We start from the raw sequence: 23,137 nt of genomic DNA on the forward strand, positions 1-23,137 counted from the left end.
TGCTTGGCTTCCCTTAACTTCTGGTAGTTACAGCATTCTGGTTCATATTATAGTGTTACCACATACTTCCCATCATTAAATTGTGAGCTCTCTAAGGGCAGACACATTATTTTTGTCACTCCAACAATGAAGGAGTTGATGATGAAAACATTGTTTTCTGATCCCCAAATGGCTAAATAATTAACATGTAGGAATTTTTCCTATCATTTCCCTAGTTTTGCTCAATGTCTTCTATATTTCTGTGGAGCATCTAGAACTAGCCAACAGATGGGAAAGAGATTAGTGAGCAATTTTTTATTTATAACAATACATTACAATGCACTACTAGTTAAATTAAATTTATTAAAGAGACCACCAAGGTCTGTAGAACCCCACTAAACACTTCTAAACAATTTTATGCAGTATAATTACTATTATAGGTATATTTGTAGCATTAAAGTAAAATTTATAAGCTAAAGAAAAGAAAATGAGAAAAATCTACATGGATTTGACATAAATTCTCCAAAGATTTATGTATTCCATGAATGTTAATTTAGAATGTTGTAGTAGAGTTTGAAAAAATTAATAAGATCAACTGTCCACAGTTCCATTGTTTAACAGAACAAAGGCCTTTAAGATGGACTACAGCCAATATGAATCCTTGTGAAGCATCTATTTTTATTACAGTGTATATGTATTTTGTGACTGATGAATCCCAGATGGTAAAATTAAAACATATCCAAGGAGTTCTGAACAATATGAGAATTTAATGAGACAGTGTGAAAAGATACATACAGAATAGGGATGAAGATAAATGTCTGCTTATAACAGAAACTGTTTTTATTGTTTGTATGTGAATGAGAAAAATAATGATTGTTCTTCCAAATGAAAAAAGTTGTCATTATTCTTCTGTTCTCCAAAACTGCTGTTATAGGAAGTGTTTCCATTTTTAACGCAGGCTACCCCAGATGATGCCACTCTTTTGGGTTGAAGAAAAGTAATAGTATCAGTAGCAAGGTCTTTAGACTTCAATCATTTTAGGATCATAATTTCAATTTTCAACTTCCAAAGAGAATCTCAAGTAATAAGATAATTTTAATGTTATGGATTATAATTTCATAATATTTAAGAGGCAGGAGAAAAAGATCAGGGCTTGGCATCAAAAATGTAGCTTCTAAGTTGGTTATGCAACTTGTAGCTCTGTAATCTCAAGAGGTCCTTACCTGTAATGTAAGAATAAGGCCAGATGATCTCTAAAAGTTGTCCTGCTTTAGTATGTCTTGATTTATCCATTCTGGCTGTTCTTCCTCAAAAATCCTCTACTCCCCTTGCTGGATTATCAGCTCCTGTGCTTTGTTCTTTTTAACCACGTATCAGAGTCCAAATTTCATTAGCCACCCTTTCATCACATCTGTTTTCTTGAGTCTTGTCAGCTCTAAAGACTTGCTAAGCCTTACTTGCTTTGTAGGTGCTGGTTTTCACTGTTTATTCTGTTTTCAGTTCATACATAATCTCCCTTAACCTTGCAATCATATTAGACTAGAAGGTACATTTATTGCCCATCATTAACATCTAGCACTTTTCATTACCTTTGATCCCCATCCAGAGCCTTCAGTCTGATACCTTGTATAATCTCTCATGAAAGATGTTTTTATCACTATCTTCAAGACAATTAAATGTAGCAGATATAAATTCCCTTTGGCAAATGTTGATTGAGTTTGTCACTGTCCTTCCCACCTAACCAGCTCAATAATGGTATCAGCTCTGAAGTCAGAAAGTCTAAGAGGAGTCCAGAGTCTACCAATTACTGGTTGTATAACTTTGGGAAAGTCATTTAACCTCTCATAATTTTATCTCCAAAATTAATGTTATAGAGAGGTTGTAAAGATGTTTTTTTTTAAAAAATAAGTGTATGTAATAGAGAACAGTAATAGATAAAAATGCTTTTGTACAAGGAACAGTCAAGTTTAGAATACTCCCAGAGTTGGAATTTTTATTTTTTATTCTTGAGAAGATTCCATGAAGAAAAAGAAAAACCAAAATACAGAGGAGGGAGATGAGATCTATATTTTAAAAAAGGAAAGAAATAGAGGATCCTTGGAATGAATCTGAAGAAGTGCATATCAATTCAGCAAAGTTTAAAACCATATAAATCAGGGCGCCTGGGTGGCTCAGTCATTAAGCATCTGCCTTCAGCTCGGGTCATGATCCCAGGGTCCTGGGATCAAGCCCGGCATTGGGCTCCCTGCTCCATGGGAGGCCTGCTTCTCCCTTTTCCACTCCCCCTGCTTGTGTTCCCTCTCTTGCTGTGTCTCTCTCTTCCTGTCAAATAAATAAATAAAATCTTTAAAAAATATATATAAATCTACAATTTTAAAATGGTAAAGAGTTATTGGAAATTGCCATACTCTACTGACAAAAGTGTAAATTGATAGAAACTTTTGAGAGTGAAATATTGTAATATGTAACAAGAGCCTTTAAAATAGACCCATATACTAATGGTATTTCATCAAAGTTAAATTGTTGATTTTGATAACTACGTTATGGTCATGTAATAATAAAAACAATTCCTTGTGTTTGGAAATGCACACTGAAGTATCGAGCAATAGAGAGGGCTCATGTCTGTAACTTCCTCTTTGAAAGACTGTATTCTTTGCTGTGTGTGGTCAACCCCTCTGGCACCAGCCAGCTTAATCAGGAATGCAAGCTGCCATCCCCACCTCGACCTGTGAGCTGGGAAATGGGGGACAGTAGGTGGGTGTGATAGTTTTATGTATCAAACTGGCTGGGCCTGAGAACCCAGGTGTTTGGTCAAATATTTTCTGGATGTTTCTGTGAAGATGTTTTTGGATGAGATTAACATTTAAATTGATGGTCAAGTAAAGCAGATTACTCTCCATAATGTGGGTGGGCCTCATCTAATCAGTTGAAGGCTTTAATAGAACAAAACTGACTTCCCCCAAGCAAGAAGGAATTTTTCCAGCAGACTTTGGACTTGGAATGCAATTCTTCTCTAAGTCTTCAGCCCACTGGCCTATCCCCTCAGATTTTAGACTCACCAACTCTCTACAATCACATGAGCTAGTTCCTTAAAATAAATGTTTCTCTCTATATATATACATTCTGTTTGTTCTGGAGAACCCTGACTAAATACAGTGGGTAATTCAAAATGTCACATGGCTCACTTACTGAAATCAGCAGCTTCATTCTTTATTAAGCACTCTTCTAGGTATTGTCAAGTTTTTATTAGATTTTAAAATTAGATTCTGGATTTCCAAAAATGTTAATTCTAACAGTTTTTGCCAGTTTAAACACTGCTTTAGTGGAGGAACATATTTTTTAGAGTTCCTTCTTCTGCTATTTTCAGTGATATCACTATAACTTACTCTTAAATGATTCAATATGTATTCTCAAACATATATTTGATATATATTCCCAAATTATTATTTCCAATTGTTAACATTTGGAAATATTTGGGAAAGCAGATTATAAAGTAACTGGAAATTCTTTCTTCTTCACAAAACATTTCTTGAAGTCTGAAATTATATCAAAATAAAGCAATTTTTAAAATGTAGTAGCTATCTTGGACATTGGTTCAAGAAGGAAGACTGATTATATGCCAAGCCTTTTCATCTGACCCTACGAGCCTGAAAAGTACAGAAGAGGGTATTGTCATATCTCCTAAAATATAATAATAAAGAAAAGGCAATATCCTCAGATCTTCAGATACCATGAGGAATCCTTCCATGAAAGAAAATAGATGGGAAAGTAGAGAAGGAAGCCACAGCCTAAAACATGCACAGAAGAAAACTCCTACAAAGATGAAAGTTGGTCCAAGGGTGTGCTAAGCCTACAAATGTCAGATAAAGAATACAGGAGGGATCTCGGACAGCCAAGAGAGTGATTGGTTGGAGCACTAAAGTAGAGCATTACAGGGTCATTGCTCTTTGGGCCAGGCAGTAAGCAAGGGAAATGTCTATTGTCACGCAGAGCAGAGATAGCCAATGCTGGGGGTGTGGGGCGGGAGGGAGGTACAACAGAAACTTTAGGAGGCTAACAACACTCAGTAAGAATGGAGAGTTGTTACTATCCAAAAGCCAAAAGCAGCTACTGGCTCACTCCATCCAGAAGTTTTATCCCACACTCCTCCTTCCATACAGGGAGAAAAGCTTATGTAAACAGACAATTCATAAACAACCTCAAATACACAGTTGAGGACTCAATCACAATAATCAAAGAGAAAAGCCAATATGAAAGAGAGGAAACAAGTCCAACAAAAGGAAGAACTCAGTACCTATAAAACATAAGCTTAATAAAGTGAAAAGGACAGCATTTTAAAATATTTAATAACTGCAAAAAGATATGGAAGAATATTCATTTTTTAAAAAGAACCAACAGAATATCATGGAAATTTAAAATCTGACCACTGAAATTTAAAAAATCAATATGCTGTCAAGACGGTTAAAAAAAAAATCAGTGAGCTGCAAGACTGAACTAAGGGTTTTTCACAGAATGCAAGCCAAACTTAAAAAATGATGTATAAGAGAAATTTATAAACTAGGAAACAAGGAAAAAAAACCCAAATAATAAAGAAAAAACAAAGAATTAATAGAGTTGATCAATACAGACGTCCATTAACAAAAATCACCATAGACTAGGTGGCTTAAATAAGTCTTTTTTTTTTTTTTTTTTTTTTTTTTTTTTTTGTGAGAGAGAGCAGTGGGGAGGGGCAGAGGGAGAGGGAGAGAGAGAATCTAGGCATGGAGCCTGACACAGGGCTCGACCTCAAGACCCTGAGATCATGACCTGAGCCGAAATCAAGAGTCAGATGTTTAACCAACTGAGCCACCCAGGTACCTTTTATATAACAGTCTTAAACAACAGAAAATAAATTTATTTCTCATAGTTTTGCAGGCTGGAAGTCTTTGGCTTATAGACAGCTATCTTCTCACTATGTTCTTTCTCTTGCAGCCTTTCCTCAGTGCATGCACAAAGAGAAGGAGAATGAGGTTTTGATGTCTCTTTTTATACAGATACTAATCCTATCAGATCAGGCTCCCACTTTTAGGACCTCACCTAATCTTTATTACTTCCTTAGAGGCCCCATCTTCAAATACAGCCACGTTGGGGCTTAGGGCTCCAACATATGAATTTGGGAAGTGTACACAAACCTAAGTCAATAACAGTCAATAAAACAAAAGCTAGTTCCTGAACAAGAGAAAATTCAGGAATAAATTATATTAGAAACATAACTAAAGAAACTTAAAAAAATGTACAAGCTCCTAGAGCATATCTTGAATATTTTTAACTCAAAAGGAAATTTAAAAAGCCAGATAAGGAGAGTGTAAGAAAAGGAAAAACTATGCATTTAGGAAAGTAGTTTTAAAAATCCTAGCTAAAGCAGATCAGATCTGTAAAGTAAATCATATCCATTAGAACATTAAGAAAAAAACTGATCATGGCCAAATAGGCAATGAGAAGTAAAAATTAATTAGTTGCAAGAATGGTCCCTGCAACATGGCCTACCAAAAATGTGGCATCTTACAAAGCTCCACAGAAACTGGCTATAGCTCAGAGCATAAGGCAGTCAATACTGGTCAGCCATAATGTTTGGACCCCATTGCCACTTCCAATGGTACTCATGTCAGGGAAGGGGCTAGGGTTAACACAATCCACCATGTATACTGATGTGGCCAACTGGTGTGGCCTACTGGCATGGCAATCCTGCTAACTTTCAGCATCTTTTTTTTTTTTTTAAAGATTTATTTATTTATATTAGAGGGGGAAGAGAGCGCACACGGGAGGAGGGGCAGAGGCAGAGGGAGAGAGAGAATCTCAAGCCGACTTCCAGCCGAGCACAGAGCCCAACAGCAGGGCTCAATCTCACCACCCTGAGATCGCGAACTGAACTGAAATCAAGAGTTAGATGCTCAACCGACTGAGCCATCCAGGTTACCCTAACTTGCAGCATCTATATTCATAACCAGAAGTCTTAGATTTCAGCTGGGCTGGGACTTTTCATCAATCTTGAATGCCATGCTGTCAGGATAGTGCTGGAATCAAAGTTCTGCCACATCATATTACTACTGTATTCTGGTTCCTGATCATGCCAGGGGAGGAGCTGGTGTTTGTTAAAAGTTCATAGTTTAATGGTCAAGGTCTCTCTAATGGAATCTGTCACATGGCCCAAATAGATTGCTATGCTCTGCGTTAGAGTGGAATGAGGCAATGGTGACTCACCACTCAGGTACTGACCCCTATTCTTCTATGCTTTTTCTAGCAAATACTGCTCCAGCAGGTCTGATATGTGTGCTGCTTGGCCACCAGCACTGCTTCTAAAGACATGTCACATTACAGATTACACAAGGCAAACTATATAATCATCATCATATTTGCTAGCCTAAAACATGTGAGAAATTCAACATTCATTTATATTTTTTACAACAAAAAATGAAGTTCCATCTCAATCTAGCACCATTTATAAAAGTAAATTCCAGACTGACTAAACACTAATGTAAAAAATTATCAAATTACAAAATAAATGTGTAATGTTGAAGTATAAATGTATTTGTATGTATGACACAGAAGTCATTAAAAGATTGATAAACTTGAAAACACTGAGATTAAATCTTCTGTGGAACTAAAATTAAAAAAAAATTAAAACCGTAAAATAAGTTGAAAGGCAAGAAAGAGAAAGAGATGAATATTTTCAGTATATAGACATATGGACTAATATTTAGAATGTATATTGTATGGAGTGAACATACTCAGTAGAAAAGCTTTAGAAAAGCAGGGAAGCTTCTGTTCATACTGTTTTTGAAATTTTGTAAAAGACTAAATTTAATATGCTAATACAAGCCTGATTATTACTACTCAACAACATAAAAAGTACAAAACAGATTGATGATTTTGAATATATTAATACAAAGTGTATGATTACATACAGTATATTCCATTATCAAAGAGAGTTAGAAGGGGAAAAAGAAGACTGGTTTGATCTAGTAACAAATACAGAAGCAGAGATAATCTATATTATAGTAGGTCCTATACCACCAATACCAACCAGCCAAAATGCACAAAATAAAATTCAAATATGACTCAGGAGAGACACGATAATGGCTAAGACCTTATAATATATCTCAAAGGCTATGGGAGAGCCCATCCAACTCACTATGTAGTTTGTGTATAGGGTGGCACGTACTCTGTAGGTTTTCTGAAAGAAAGAGTACATAATTTTAATTTTAGATTAATAATTATAAAATTATAGGATACCCATAAAAGTGGCTCACTCCTGCTATTATGTGTACTATCCAATTTTTAAAACCCAGTTTTAAAGACAGACACTGAATCACATTTTTATAAGGTAGGCAAAATGCTCTTCCCTCATTATAAAAAGTGTGAACCTGTCAGTTCCCCCCACCCCAAACTTTTAGAAAAGCAACAATGAAAGCACTTTGGCTTGGGCTCAAATAAGAAAGGCTTCTAATGGCGATTTTAGAATTGAAGAGCTTCAGATTCAGGTTCATGAATCACATAACATCTCAATGTACAGAAAGCCTGACTAAAAGAAGCCACCCAAAAAACCAGCCTACTCAGCATCACCTATTTTCTTCCAGAATTTTTCTTTAATACAAAATAAAACACAAAATCCTAATAGGTTAAAACAAGTCAAATGCCCACTCTCCATAGGTATATACTTCACAAAGGTCAATTGACTCTACAACTAAAAATGAATCGTGCAGGTTTTCAGTGAAATCACTGGTCACATAATACAAACAAAAGTCAACATGGTGAGCATTCTAAGAAATGAAACCCAAGCAGCATTAGCCTTTATTTTTTTGCCATCTGTAATAGAGTATATTAGCTACTATATAGTAATGTTTTGGTACTACATAGAGGATCTCTAAATTAGAAGATGCCAGTTTTCCCAAAGAGAGCTTTGGTTATGGCTTTAGAAGTCTCAGATAAATGAAACACCTTATCAAATATTAACACAGAGGGAAGAGACACAAGATAAAAACATAGACAGTCAAGTTACCTCTTTGTATGTTTAGGAATTACTTTCTCCTTCAAGGTTTTTACACTAGGAAGCGTAGTGCATCCTGATTAATATTTCAGTAGTAAAGATTTGAGTGATCCCAGAACCTTGCCAAAACCTTAATTCAAAATTGTTAACAAATACTTCCAGTGACAAGACTACGTGATGAATTACTACAAATTTATCATTAGGGAAAACAAGTATAGCCAGTCATATTTGAAAAATGTCTCAACCACTGCTTCTCAATATAGAAGGATAAAATTACATATGGGCTGTCATACAATTAATCCTACCTCTGTTCCCTGAAATTCCCTTAATTTCATTCATTAGAAGGGGATACAAAGACTTTATAGTGGCATTCAGTTTTCCGATGAAACACTCGGTATCTCAAACATTATGCATGTTTTTCTCTTTTAGTAAGCTAATACTGGCTTCAGAGTTTGTGAAAATGGAGAAAAGAAAAACCAACTCAAAACCATTCTAGAAATTGTCTTTAAGCATAAGTATCCAAGTCAAAAGCTGGAAAGCCACCGTTAAAGGCTGAACTATGTCCCCCCTCCAAATTTGTATGTTGAAGTCCTAAATCATAGTGCCTCAGAATGTAACTGTACTTGGAGATAGGGTCTTTAAAGAGGTTCTTAAGTTAAAACGAAGTCATTAGGGTGGGTCCTAATCCAATATGACTGGTGTCCTTATCAAAAGAGGGAATTTGGACAGAAACCTACAGAGGGAAGACAATGTGAAGATACAGGGAGAAGGTGACCATCTACAAGCCAAGAAGAGAGGGTGGGAACAGGTCCTCCAAAGGAATCAACCCTCCTGACACCTTGATTTCAAACTTCTAGCCTCTCCAAAGGAATCAACCCTCCTGACACCTTGATTTCAAACTTCTAGCCTCTAGAACTATGAGAAAATAAATTTCTGTTGTTTAAGCCACTCAGTCTGTAGTACTTTATGACAGCCTTAGCAAACTAATATAGCCTTTCTAAAAATTAGGATTTTTGTTCCCCATCTACATAAACCTTAGTTACCACTCCTCAGTGGAAACGGGTAGAGGCTTTAGCGCCTTGCTTCTCCAGCTTCTCAGAAACTGCTTTCTTACTGCTGCAGCAAGGCTTCCATAGATGGGTGTCAAGGACTTCCCCAAAGTGCCTTTTATAGTTAAACCCACAACATAGTTTCTGCCTTTTCTAACACATGAGATTACAAAAGAAAGATAGAGGTGTGTTGTTAGAACCAGAAGCCATCTCTGTATCAAAGCGGTGTGTTGTTAGAACCAGAGGTGTGTTGTTAGAGGTGTGTTGTTAGAACCAGAAGCCATCTCTGTATCAAAGCCATCATCTGACTGATAAGTGCAATAAGGAGATTGAGTTGGAGAAAGATTGGGATGGTGGGTAAAGAAAAATTTTAGTTTACATAGTATTAAATGAAGGACTTCCTCCTCTGCCACTGCCTTAAAAAACTTCATAAGGACTTAATTTTCAATGCTTATTTACTTATTTATTTTTAAGTAGGTTCCATGCCAACGCAGGGCTTGAACTCAGGACCTTGAGCTGAGATCAAGAGTCAAGACACTTAACCGACTGATTCCACCCAGGCTCCCGTTCAATGCTTTTAAAATAGAATTTATATTTTTTTAATGTGACACTGAGCTGGCCTTATTAGGATAGGAACAAGAAAGTCTTAGATTTGAGATATATTTGAAGGACTACCAGATGGGATTTTGGGCCAATGGTAAAATATTCAATTCTACCTCGTATTAAATCATTACCCTAAAACAAAGCCACAAACCTTACCTTACCATAAGGTTATACCATAACCACTCAGGGGGTTGAGTACCAACCTTTCACAAGTTAGGAATTACTTTAAGGCATAAAGAAAGTGAATTTTAGTTGGGAATTCAGGGCTCAAGATTAGATATTTATAGATAGAAACCAGATTTAAGCAGCATTTCATGATTTCACTAAATAGAGGCATTCTCTCAGAGAGTAACAGGCTAAAAATTCATTCTAATCCAGCCTTCAAAGATACCTAATTGTTACAGATGGTGTCTTTCCTGGTCCAAAAGAAGAGGTCTGTGGTGGAAATAGTTAGACTGGTTCAGGGTTCATCTCTCTTTTTACTGGCTATGATTGAAACCACCGGAGATTGGAATACTATGCTATCGTCATCCAACAGACTTTGGAAACACTAGCAGGGGGTGTTTACTACTATAAACTGGAAACATTAAGAAGGGACACTGCATGAATGGTGGAAAAGTGTTTGATTTATGGTTGGAACAAACCAAATGCTCTAATAGTGTAGGCTCTGGAGGTCGAAAATACTAGAGATTAAGTGAGGATCTATAAAATCTTGAATTTGGAGTTGGTAGTGAATTCAAAGCCATAAAGAACTACTTCTTTGGCAGTATTCACTCTCTCTACCTTCCACCCACCAGAAAAGCAACTGTACACCTCGGAGTGAAGATTTGCTCGGATTCTTAGGTCAAGTTAACATCCACATAGCAAAGCAAAGGAAAAATAATCTACCTATATATTCAGACTTTGAGATTCTTTTTTTTTTCCTTTAAGAGAGGGAGTGGGGGAGAGAGGGATAGAGAGAGAGAATCTTTTTTTTTTTAAACGTATTTATTTATTTTAGAGAAGGTGGAGGTAGGGGGAGGAGCAGAGGGTGAGAGAGAATCTCAAGAAAACTCCCTGCTGAGTGCAGAGCCTGATGCAGAGTTCCATCTCACAATCCTGAGATCATGACCTGAGCTGGAATCAAGAGTTGGATGCTTAACCCTCCCAGGACTGGTCAAGACCTTGAAACATGGATAGGTCTTCACTTTTGCTTTGACTATGGAGAGGTGGGGCATCTATTTGAAACTATCCCCAAAAGGGAAAGGGATGGCTGAACATTCCATTTTTCTTTGCTAGCAGAAGAAACAGACTTGGTTGTGTATGTGTAGGATGGGGGCAGGAGATATAAACATCTGATAAACATCTTCAAAATATTTCTCCTTTGGCCTAAGATACATGTTTATAGCAGACCCAGGTTTAGACAGAGATCTTGACTCTGAAGCTCTTTTTATTTTACCAAAGCAAAATTGAACACTAAAATTAAACAAAGTACCTATAAATTACTTACTTGTATTTAGTTTATATATGGAATTACTCATATGATGGACATGTAAACACCTTGTTCTCATCTAACATCCAGTCCATAGCTCTGTCATCTTCTGATACTCAACTCTGCTTCTCTATTTCTACTCATTTCACTTTAACCATTCTCTTCCATAGGTAATTTCTCCTAGTAATATCACCCCCCAAAAATATCAATTGCAAGCTTCTCTGATCCTCTGGTTCTCCCAACAAGTCCAGTAAAACCAATCATTTTTCAAGTAATATATTACTTCCGTCCTGTCTTCCTTTATATCTTTCTCCAGATTGGATTGTATGGCCCATCATTAAAATTATTCCCTTAAAAAACCTCTAGAAACCTCTTTGTTTTTGATCTTCTTTTGGTGAACTCAGTGATATCCTCCCTCATACCTGAGCAACTGAATGTTGTCATATGATCATTTTTTTTTTACATTTTGTTCTTTCAATTTCTCACCATTGTATTATTTCAGTTTAATTAAACATGTAACTATCAAAATCATATGATACTCTACAACATACTAGAATAAAGCGAAAAATATATATTTAAAGATGTTTAGGATAATACTTAAGAGTCTGGAATTTGGACACATAATTTTCTAGGTTGACCTGCTTTTAACTATATATATATATATATATTTTTTATTATGTTATGTTAATCACCATACATCATTAGTTTTTGATGTAGTGTTCCATGATTCATTGTTTGCGTATAACACCCAGTGCTCCATGCAGAACATGCCCTCTTTAATACCCATCACCAGGCTAACCCATTCCCCCACCCCCTCCCCTCTAGAACCCTCAGTTTGTTTCTCAGAGTCCATAGTCTCTCATGGTTCGTCTCCCCCTCCGATTTCCCCCCCTTCATTCTTCCCCTCCTGTTACCTCTTCTTTTTTTTTAACATATAATGTAATATGATCTTAAATGTTATATGGAATTAATTCAGTTGTTATTTTCACCTAAGATCAATCATAAGTGTGCATGCACACATAGACACATGTGCATGCAGGCATATACAAAACCTATTGCTTGTTCCATGATCGAATAATCCCACTTTCAGGTATATATCCAAAGGAAATAAAATTACCTCAAAGAAATATCTGCATTCCCATGCTCACTGGGGCACTGTTCACATTATTCATACCTCATACACTGGAGTATCATTCAGCCTTAAAGAAAAAGGAAATCTTGTCATTTGTGACAACATGGATGAACCTGGATGAACCCAGAGGGCATCATGCTCAATAAAATAATTCAGGCAGAGAAAAAAAATATTGTATGACTATCATTGAATTTGAAAAGTCAAAATCATAGAAGCAGAGAAAATGGTGATTACCAGAGATGGGGAAGGAGATAGGGATGTTTGTGAAAAGGTACAAGGTTTCTGTTATACAGGATGAGTTTAAGTTCTAGAGACCTAATTTATAGCATGTTGACTATGGTTAATAATTTGTATATTTGAAATTTGCTAAGAGAGTAAATCTTAAGTGTTCTTACCACACAAGCACAAAAGTTAACTATGAGATGATAGATATGTTAACTAGCTTGACTGCAGTAATTTCGCTATATATATACACATATATATCAAAATATTGCATTATACATCTTAAATATATACAATTTTACAAAAATAAATTAATTCAAGACCAATTAAATTATTTCATTAGGATTTGGTTTTTCTTAGTCTCTCTACTCTGCCTCCTTCTGTATTAGGTTCAGTCTTAGATTCTATGGAAAAGACAGTAGCAGCAAATTCAAGTCTAGTATAAAAGAGCAAGGGTCTCTTCTCCAGGAATCTAGCAAAAATCTTATGGCACCACTCTGGCTCTATCCCAATATCAGTGAATTTAGCTGGTGAATATCATACTTTTTAGGCATAGGTCACATAACCATCCTTGAAGCATTGGGTAAAGACAGCTCTAACTAAAATCCATCAATGGAGGAGGAGGGCTTTCCAGTGGCAAACTGGGTGGAAGACAAAAAGAGCAGCTGTTCATGCAATATTTGAAAATATATATACCAGAGACAAAAATTGGAAAATATTAAAAAAATCTTATGGTAGTAAGATTATAAATTGTTTTCTGCTCTATTTTTCAAAGTTTTTATGTTGGATAATTTAAAATTATATTGTATTATATAGCTATACATCGATCCTCATTATTTGCAGATTCTGTATTTCCAATTTTGCCTACTCTCTATAAATTATTTGTTATCTCCAATATCAATATTTGCTGCACCTTCACAAGGCAACGCTCTGCCTTGTTTCAGCTCTCATACTGTAAAGAGGTATCCATTTTGTGATCTATTTAGTGCCACATTTTTACAGTAACTGCTTTCATTGGTGATTTTATTATTTAAAATGATGTGTCCACCCTCCCCGTCCCCCCTCCAATAGGGCTAGCATTCTTAATTCTTAAGTTCAAGAAGGCAGAGATGTGCCTTAAGGAGAAAATCTGCTAGATAAGCTTTGTTAAAGCAAAAATTATAGTGTTGGGGTGCCTGGGTGGCTCAGTCGTTAAGCATCTGCCTTCGGCTCAGGTCACGATCCCGGGGTCCTGGGATTGAGCCCCACATCGGGCTCCCTGCTCAGCGGGAAGCCTGCTTCTTCTTCTCCCACTTCCCCTGCTTGTGTTCCCTCTCTCTGTCAAATAAATAAATAAATAAATAACCTTTAAAAAAAAAAGAGTTATAGTGCGGTTGGCCATGAGCTCAATGTTAATGAATCAACAGTACAGATTAAATAAAATGTCTTTAAACACTTTATATACATAAAAAAATAAACTTCTGTATTGATTGATTAATGAAAATGTTGTGACAGGAGGTTATGCAGGAATCTAATTCTGCATTTCTTCTAGGAGCAAGGATTCAGAATTTGCTAATTCAGTGTTCATAATGATGTAAGAGAACATAATGACAATGAATAATGAGAACAGAATGCAAGTATATATGTGTTTTAAATAAATATAATAAAATTACATCATCAATATCATGAGTTTTATAAATGAATACAGGAAATAAATACAAAAGGCTAATATAAATGTAAAAGGACAAAATTAACAATATAAAAAAGTAATTTCTCAAAGATATTTTAGCAACATAATCTATCCTTGAAATAAACGTTCTAAAAAAATATTTGATATTGATCTACATACATCAAAGTGGTGGCTAGCTGCAGGAAATTTTGAATAGAGTTTATCAGATTTAGTATTTTTCTATGCATGTTGTTCATAATTATAGCTTATATATCAGATCTTCAATTAAAATCAATTGTTGAAAATTCTGAAGAAATATTTTAATATGAAAACAAGTTTCCAAATAAACCACCAAATTACAAATCTTCAATAAATTTCAACCTGCAGTGTCTCTGCTAATTAAATAGCCTTAAATACTTGTGTACCCAAAGTACTTGATTTAATGTATTTTGCCAAACTGTAACTTCTTGTTGAAAAGTTAAATTGTAAAAAAGTTGTATGGACTTGTAAATTTTAGACTGGAAAAGGTGTTCCAGGCAATATACCAATAATGGTGATTTTTAGAGTTACCTTGGAAAATGAAGATCATTAGGGGTTAAATAATCTTACTAGGAATATAATTATAATGCACATAAGAAATATCAGGCAATGCTCCAAGTTCAAGAAAATTCCCTTCATCTATAAACACATATACTCTTTGGGTTCTAGCAATTTTGGGGTGGAGTCTTTCGGCTTTTTCACATAAAGTATCATATCTGCAAAGAGGGAGAGTTTGACTTATTCTTTGACATTTCGGATGCCATCTATTTCTTTTTGTTGTCTGATTGCTATGGCTAGGACTTCTAATACTACGTTGAATAGTAGTGGTGAGAGTGGACATCCCTGCCATGTTCCTGATCTTAGGGGGAAAGCTCTCAGTTTTTCCCCATTGAGAATGATATTCGCTGTGGGTTTTTCATAGATGGCTTTTATGATATTGAGGTAGGTACCCTCTATCCCTATACTCTGAAGAGTTTTAATCAAGAAAGGATGCTGTACTTTGTCAAATGCTTTTTCTGCATCTATTGAGAGGATCATATGGTTCTTGTTCTTTCTTTTATTAATGTATTGTATCACATTGATTGATTTGTGGATGTTAAACCAACCTTGCAGCCCAGGGATAAATCCCACTTGGTCGTGGTGAATAATCCTTTTAATGTCTGTTGGATCCTATTGGCTAGTATTTTGGTGAGAGTTTTTGATCCATGTTCATCAAGGATATTGGTCTGTAATTCTTCTTTTTGATGGGGTCTCTGTCTGGTTTGGGATCAAGGTAATGGTGGCCTCATAAAATGGGTCTGGAAGTTTTCCTTCCATTTCTATTTTTTGGAACAGTTTCAGAAGAATAGGTATTAAATCTTCTTTAAATGTTTGGTAGAATTCCCCTGGGAAGCCATCTGGCCCTGGGCTTTTGTTTGTTGGGAGGTTTTTGATGACTGCTTCAATTTCCTTAGTGGTTATAGGTCTGTTCAGGTTTTCTATTTCTACCTGGTTCAGTTTTGGTAGTTGATACATCTCTAGGAATGCATCCATTTCTTCCAGATTATCTAATCTGCTGGCATATAGTTGCTCATAATATGTTCTTACAGGAATTCAGTAAAGTGGCAGGATATAAAATCAATGCACAGAAAACAGTGGCATTCCTATACACCAACAACAAGACAGAAGAAAGAGAAATTAAGGAGTCGATCCCATTTACAATTGCACCCAAAACCATAAGATACCTAGGAATAAATCTAACCAAAGAGGCAAAAGATCTGTACTCAGAAAACTATAAAATACTCATGAAAGAAACTGAGGAAGACACAAAGAAATGGAAAAAGTTCCAAGTTTATGGATTGGAAGAACAAATATTGTGAAGATGTCAATGCTACCTACAGCAATCTACATATTCAATGCAATCCCTATCAAAATACCATCCACTTTTTTCAAAGAAATGGAACAAATAATCCTAAAATTTGTATGGAACCAGAAAAGACCCCGAATAACCAGAGGAATGTTGAAAAAGAAAAGCAAAGCTGGTGGCATCGCAATTCCGGACTTCCAGCTCTATTACAAAGCTGTCATCATCACGACAGTATGGTACTGGCACAAAAACAGACACATCGATCAGTGGAACAGAACAGAGGGCCCAGAAATGGACCCTCAACTCTATGGTCAACTCATCTTTGACAAAGCAGGAAAGAATGTCCAATGGAAAAAAGACAGTCTCTTCAACAAATGGTGTTGGGAAAATTGGACAGCCACACACAGAAGAATGAAGCTGGACCATTTCCTTACACCACACACAAAAATAGACTCCAAATGGTTGAAAGACCTAAACGTGAGACAGGAGTCCATCAAAATCCTAAAGGAGAACACAGGCAGCAACCTCTTCGACCTCAGCCGCAGCAACTTCTTCCTAGAAACATCACCAAAGGCAAGGGAAGCAAGGGCAAAAATGAACTATTAGGATTTCATCAAGATAAAAAGCTTTTGCACAGCAAAAGAAACAGTCAACAAAACCAAAAGACAACCGACAGAATGGGAGAAGATACTTGCAAATGACATATCAGATAAAAGGCTAGCATCCAAAATCTATAAAGAACTTATCCAACTCAACACCCAAAGAACAAATGATCCAATCAAGAAATGGGCAGAAGACATGAACGGACACTTTTCCAAAGAAGACGTCTAAATGGCCAACAGACACATGAAAAAGTGCTCAACATCGCTTGGCATCAGGGAAATCCAAATCAAAACCTCAATGAGATACCACCTCACACCAGTCAGAATGGCTAAAATTAACAAGTCAGGAAACGACAGATGTTGGTGAGGATGCGGAGAAAGGGGAACCCTCCTACACTGTTGGTGGGAATGCAAGCTGGTGCAGCCACTCTGGAAAACAGTATGGAGTTCCTCAAACAGTTGGAAATAGAGCTACCATACGATCCAGCAATTTCACTACTGGGTATTTACCACAAAGATACAAATGTAGGGATCCGAAGGGGTATGTGCACCCTGATGTTTATAGCAGCAATGTCCACAATAGCCAAACTATGGAAAGAGCCAAGATGTCCATCGACAGATGAATGGATAAAGAAGAAGTGGTATATATATATATATATATATATATACAATGGAATATTATGCAGCCATCAAAAGGAATGAAATCTTGCCATTTGCAACGACGTTGATGGAACTGGAGGGTATTATGCTGAGCGAAATAAGTCAATCAGAGAAAGACATGAGGAATTCTTAATCTCAGGAAATAAACTGAAGGTTGCTGGAGTGGTGGGGGGGTGGGAGGGATGGGGTGGCTGGGTGATAGACATTGGGGAGGGTATGTGCTATGGTGAGCACTGTGAATTGTGTAAGACTGTTGAATCACAGACCTGTACCACTGAAACAAATAATACATTATATGTTAAAAAAAAAAGAAGAAGAAGATAGGAGGAAGGAAAGAATGAAGGGGGGGAAATTGGAGGGGGAGACGAACCATGAGAGACTATGGACTCTGAGAAAGAAACTGAGGGTTTGGGGGGATCGGTTAGTCTGGTGATTAGTATTAAAGAGGGCACGTACTGAATGGAGCACTGGGTGTTATACGCAAACAATGAATCATGGAACACTACATCAAAAACTAATGATGTAATGTATGGTGATTAACATAACATAATAAAAAAAAAACTGGGGAAAAAAAAAGACTTAAGCATGACTTAACACTCCAGTAAGAAAGGAAGTGGACAGTATATATAAGCAAACCAATAAACAAGATAAAATTTCAGATGTTGATAGATGCTTAAGGAAAAAAAAACAGGATGATATAATAGAATGATGTGCACACTGGGGGAGATGAGATGGTCGAGGAAGGTTTACATGAAAGATGACATTTGAGCTGAAAGTTGAAAATTGAAGACACAGCCTATTGAGCCTTGAAAAGAAGAAAATTTGGGTCTACGTGAAGGGCAAAAATGAGACCAGTATGACAGGTAGTAAGTGTAGGAAGGATTTCTGGTACAGACCTACTATTAATTAGAAAAAAGTCAGAGAAGCTAATAGAAAAACAGCCAAGAGACTTAAACAGGTATTTCACAAAAGAGTTAATCCAAATGATCCATAAATATGAAAAGGTTCTGAAACTTAAGAGTCATAAAGGAAATGCAAATTAAAAGTACAATGAGATACCACTTTAAACTTATCAGCAAAGTCAATGTTAAAAGGACTAACATGCCAAGTGTTAGCAAGAATATAAACCAACCTGAACTCTCATACACAGCTGGTTGGGTTGCCAACTGGTATGTCGACTGGCAATTTGCTTTTCATTATCTACTAAGTTTGAACATATGTACTTCTAGGTATATATATGACACAAATATCTATATCTAATATCTTATCTACCTATCTCAATAGATAAGTTCAAGATATGCTCAAGATTTGTAGCCAAAAACTATAAATTCAAATATCTATAAACTGTGGAACAGAAAAGTGAAATATGGTGTACTCACAGTATAAAATACGATATAGCAATAAAAATGAACAAACTCCTGCTACACAAAACTTGAATCTCAGAAACATACCAAAAATCTTGATTTAAAAAATACATATTATATGATTCCATTTAAATAAAGTTTTAAAACAGGTGGAACTAATTTGCAGTGTTAAAAGTTAAGATAGCAGTTAGCTCTGGATCAAAGGGATCTAGATTGAGAGTGGCCATGAGGTAGCTTCTCTGGGGCAGGCAATGTTCTTCAAGGGTCCTAATAACTGTGACAGATAATGAGTGAGAGGAAGAGATTCATCTTTACCCTGAATGTAGTTATACAAGTACACTTACTTTGGGATAATTTGTGAGCTGTTCATCTACAATCTTCACACTTTTTTTGTATGAATGGTATAATTCAACAAAGTATATATTTTAAAAACACATTATATTACAGTGAAAAGAATAGATTTGAGAAAAGAGATAATGTTTTGGTCTTGGGTAGAAGTAAGGCTCTAAGAAAAGTGGACTGATTCCATATGTTTTAGAGGTGAAATAGGTAGAACTCACTGATACAGGGAATAAGAGAAAGGTAGTGATCAAGATTGACCAAGTAACTGGATCAAAATTGGTGACTTTTATGTTTCCAGAAAAACAGAACAGTTGCTTGTATTAGATATTGCTTAGGATTCGAGCATGGAGAATAGAGAAATTGACACTGGATTTTAACACGGAAGTCATTGGTGATCTATGAACAACATTAGGATAGTGGAAGAGATGAAATCCTTATTGAAGCATGCTAAACTGAAATTATGAAGCAAGTAGAGAAAACAATTTTAGCCAACTCTGAGTAGGTTTCTGCTTGGTTTTTTCTTTTTTCCCCTTTTGTGAACTAGGAGGACAAAAATGCAAAGAAAGAAAAGAGCAAGGCGGAAAGTGTTGTGAGATCAGAGCAAGTTATTACATATATTATACAAATGGTTGAAGAAGAATCTGGTATAAAAATATAAGCTTCACTTACTTAATAGTCTTGGCAGAAGATTAGGCCTCATCTACCATAATTTGCCTTTCCCTGCCACCCCAGAATCAGAAACCACTTTTTAAGAAACCTCTTGATACATTACTTATACAACGAATAGTCATTTTTTTCCTATTCTTTAAGTTTTGCTATATGTAGGGAAGGAAGTTCCCATTTTTCTGTTCATTTCTTTTGCTTTGACAGCTTTATTGAGATATAATTCACATACCACAAAATTCACCTATTTAAAGTGTACAATCAGTTCTTTTTATGTCCTGGGTTCCTTAATAATGTTCAAGTGTTGTCTGGTACTAAATAACATTCAGCATGAACCAAAAAATGTTTTGGAAACAACACAGAGAGATATTTTCCTTCTAAATTTTTATTTTAATGATCAATTTTAATTTAAAAAGCATTGTACAAAACAAGATTTTAGAAAAAAACAAGAAAAACCATTTCAAATTGATATGCAGGGAAGGACTCATAGTAACATTTTGAGGAGTGACGTTTTTTGTTTTTAACTTTAGGAATCATCATTATTCTATATATATGTTTCTGGATACATGACAAAATTAACTCTTACAAGTTCAAACTACTATTTATCTTTCCAATTAATTGAGGCCAAGAGCATTCCTAACACATATAGGCTTGATCCCTGATTTCTTGCATTTGAGTTGCCGATTCTTAAAGGAAATTATGTAGACAATGCCTATTGGTACCACTACACGTTCAAAGATTCCAACCTCAGAGGAGCTGTTAGCACATCTTCAAGGCTATCCTTTTCATGTATTCTTTCTCTTTCCTCTTGCATCTGCACAGTGATCATTCTAAACCTTTATAAATAAATCCTACACCATCTTCCTCATTCTTAAAAGATAAACTTGCCTCCTACTTTACAAGGAAATCTCCATCGCTTCTCATCATAATACCTAAAATCTTACCTAAAACTGCTCTCTTTTGCTGCAGTTTTAGACCCTGATTCTATTTTTTTGTTGTTTTTTTTTGTTTTTGGTTCTGAAATAGTTATTGAAGGTTTGCTATGAGCCAGACATAATGCTTAGGCAAAGACAAAATCCCTCTCAAGTAATGTTAAGTATTAAGTATTAGAAGACAAATACAGAATGTTATGCAAGCAGATGTGGTATACTAAGGCTCTAGGTAGAGGGTGTTAGGCTAGGTTTAGGTGATGACTAAACCAATCCCAAAAATGGTAAGTAGGGGTCAAAATTCCTATGATGTGCCCCCAGGACTCTCAATTACTTTATATACTACTTAACACATCGTATTATAATTTATTTGATGAAGTCCTCTACAAGATAATGAAAATCTACTTAGGGCAAGGTTCATATCTATCTTGTTAACCACTGTATCCCAACATCTAAAAAAGTTCCAGTCAAAGAAAAGCACTGAATATTTAGAGTATTTTAAAATAATGGAAATAATATGAACTTCAGAATTAAGACTGGCCCAGGCAGTGTTGATATTTAACAACCAGGATGGCTAAGTGTATCAAGTGAATATCTTCTTCTGTAGCTCTGGATTTAAATTCTGGCTCCATTTCCTGAGATTTTTAAATTAAGGCAAGTCAGTTAAAGGGTCTGAATATCACTGTATCATCTGAACATGTTGATCATAATAATACTTAATTCATGGTATGGTTAGTGATAAAATGAAACAGCATATAAAATAACCCATTTCAGTACCTGATACACTAAAGACATATAATAAATGTTTGATTTCCTTTCTACACTGCTTTTAAGTGAGTTCTATTTGTAGTTGGATAGAAAATTAAAATATGCAGAAACCAAAGCAGAATGAGTGTACTCTAATTATTTCATCTTTCCTTAATGATTTTTCTCAAGTGCTCAACTTAAATAATTTAGTTTACTTCTAAACTTTAAAGCAGTTTGTTTGTTTGTTTGTTTATTTATTTATTTATTATTTTTGAGAGAGAATGTGCAAAAACACACAATGGTGGGCGGGGGGTGGGGGGGCAGAGGGAGAGACTCTTAAGCAGGCTCCACTCCCCAGCACAGAGCCCCACGCCGGACCCTGAGCCTAAACTAAGAGTCAGACACTTAACCGACTAAGCCACCAGGTTGTCCCTGCTTCTAAACTTTAAAATGCATTTATCCTTAATCTTCTCTGTGATATAAGTTTAACATTCGCTGTTCATTCATTTACCTAATTTATAAATTTGTGCCTATATGTCAACCTTAGATTAAACTTAATGATTCAACAGAAATTTATTAAGAGCCTATTATCTGTGCAAAATTGTAATTTAGCTTTATCATTCACGGACTAGTCTATGCAGATACTTCTGGATAGATTCTGGCTGAATAAATGCTCCAAGATGCTTAATAGATATTCTCTTTCCTTTTTCTTTTGTTTTAATAATGAAGATAACTAATGAATTTCATCCAAAATCAGAAATCAAAGTTGAATGGAAAGAGCTTTCAGCAGAATTAAAAACTGGTATCTTTTGCAGCAACTATATTCTTCAGTTTTAAATTTTTTTAAGGGAACAGTTAACAAATAATTAGAAATCTAATAGTGCTAAATGCTAACTTCAAATCTTAGTAATTTGATCTATATGCTTTAAGTCTATATTGGTTACAAGTATCCCAGTTTATTCAGTATAGTGAGACTTGTCAGAATAAAACAACAGATCTAACAAGGATAATCACAATTAAGTTTTTCAGATAGTCTACCAAACACAATAGTGCTATAAATGGATTAGAATTATATCTGTAGGTTGAACAAAGACAGCATTGATTTCAGATGTGCTTGGTTATTTCTCCCTACACGTGCCCATTCTCAACTGACTTTTATTTAAGCTATTTGCCATAGAAGTCATATAGTTGATTTGCTTAAAGGTAAAATTTTGTTCCACTAACGTAAAGGAACAATCTTCAATTAAGTTCACCACTGCCCTTAATCACAAGACACAACAATAGAATCTCAAGCTAGTCTAATTAGAGAATTTCATCATTCGAAATGATTTACACATTATCATTTATGTTCCTCATTTTAGAAATAAGTGTCATAATTCTAATAAAGAGTCATGACTTTCTTACTCTGGGTGCTAGTGAGTAACTATATAATTATTGTTTCAAGAATCACTATACAAATATTGAGAAAATGAATCACTGAAGAGTTTTAAAATGAGAATATGAAAATAGAATTTTAAATTGCATAATGTAAAACTGAGACGCTTCTTCAACATATCACATCTAAATTTGCAAAGCAAACATGACACACTGAGAATAGAAATAAGTTGGAATTCTTACCCTGGAAAGAAATAAGCTAAAGCTTTTTCCCAGTTTCTCCAATTTTCTATTTCTTTAGAGTGGGTGGGTCCTTTCTTCTTCTGGCCTTAGAAGAAACCCTGGATTGCCTGTCTTTCTGCATGATGAAATGGAGAAGCAAGGAAGCACATTAGTTTCATAAAAGACTTCCAAAAATCTCATATCCATCCTCCACCTTAC

At 35.5% G+C, this 23,137-nt stretch overlaps 1 protein-coding gene across 7 annotated transcripts in view; it reads right to left on the bottom strand.

Moving 5' to 3' along the window:
• ZCWPW2 (zinc finger CW-type and PWWP domain containing 2) overlaps positions 1 to 23,137 on the bottom strand; it is a 139,223-nt gene that overhangs the window by 108,216 nt on the left and 7,870 nt on the right. For 5 of the 7 annotated variants that reach the window (XM_027582881.2, XM_027582884.1, XM_027582887.1 and 2 more), the window contains exons 2-3: positions 22,940 to 23,054; positions 12,246 to 12,327 (exon numbers count right to left, since the gene is read on the bottom strand). The gene's annotated coding sequence lies outside the window, so the exon portion shown is untranslated. Of the gene's footprint in view, positions 1 to 7,150; positions 7,193 to 12,245; positions 12,328 to 22,939; positions 23,055 to 23,137 lie in introns of all 7 variants that reach the window. The other 2 variants (XM_027582883.2, XM_027582886.2) reach the window with 2 other exon arrangements.

This window comes from Zalophus californianus, chromosome 1, assembly GCF_009762305.2.
Source record: "Zalophus californianus isolate mZalCal1 chromosome 1, mZalCal1.pri.v2, whole genome shotgun sequence".
Taxonomy (NCBI): Eukaryota; Metazoa; Chordata; class Mammalia; order Carnivora; family Otariidae; genus Zalophus; species Zalophus californianus.